The sequence below is a fragment of the Pteropus vampyrus genome, unplaced genomic scaffold (genome assembly GCF_000151845.1).
Source record: "Pteropus vampyrus isolate Shadow unplaced genomic scaffold, Pvam_2.0 Scaffold504, whole genome shotgun sequence".
NCBI classification, from domain to species: Eukaryota; Metazoa; Chordata; class Mammalia; order Chiroptera; family Pteropodidae; genus Pteropus; species Pteropus vampyrus.
The window spans coordinates 600,635-601,590 of record NW_011889285.1 but is presented as its reverse complement, the minus strand read 5'-3'; positions in this window follow the sequence as shown (position 1 = coordinate 601,590).

Below are 956 nucleotides of genomic sequence, written 5' to 3'. Positions count from 1 at the left end.
ATATCCAACAGTGGGGTATTTAGGTCCCTGACTACGATAGTGTTTTGGTCTGTTTCTCCATTTAGTTCTGTTAGGAATTACTTTCCATATTTCGGGACTCCCTGATTGGGAGCATAGATGTTAATTAGTGTTATGTCTTCTTGGTGCACGATTCCCTTTATCGTTAAGAAGTGTCTGTCAGTCTCTTTCTTTACCTTTTTTATTTTGAAATCTACTTCATCTGATATTAGTACCACTACTCCCACTTTTCTCTGAATGCCATTTGCTTGAAATATCATTTTCCACCCTTAGACTTTGAGTCTATATTTGTCTTTGGAGCTGCGATGTGTCTCCTGGAGACAGCATATGGTTAGTTTTGTTTTTCAATCTATTCTGCAACTCCGTGCCTTTTTATTGGTGAGTTCAGTCCATTTATATTTAGGGGGATTATTGAAATATGAGGTCTTCTTATAGCCATTTTATCTTTTGCTTTCTGGTAGCTCGGTGTTTCCATTGCTTCCTTGTCCTTGTGGCTTTTGTGGGTTTTGCCTTTGGTCATTCTTTTTTTATGTTATGTACTTTGGTTCTGAATCATCGGTGTGTGGTTACCATTACAAATATGCAATTGATTGTTATATATATACAGTTACCCATTTTCTTCTGCATGTGCCTTATCTCCATTCCCCTTTGCGAATTTGGATCTTTAAGTCCTCTCTTTTTCAGTCATTTTTGTCTCAATTTGTCCTTATGTATGCTAAACATTCATTACTATCTTGCTATAGAAATTCTCTTCTTATTATTTAAGTTTATAATGCCCTGTTCTTAGTAGGGTTGCACTCCTCTGCTTCTGTTTGATGGATAGCTACCTTACTCCTAATTATGTTTGTTTTTTTTTTTTTGTCATTTTGTTTTAGGTGAGCTGATTCTTTTCAGTATTTTCTGTTGTGCAGGACTCATAGTGGAGAATTCACTCAATT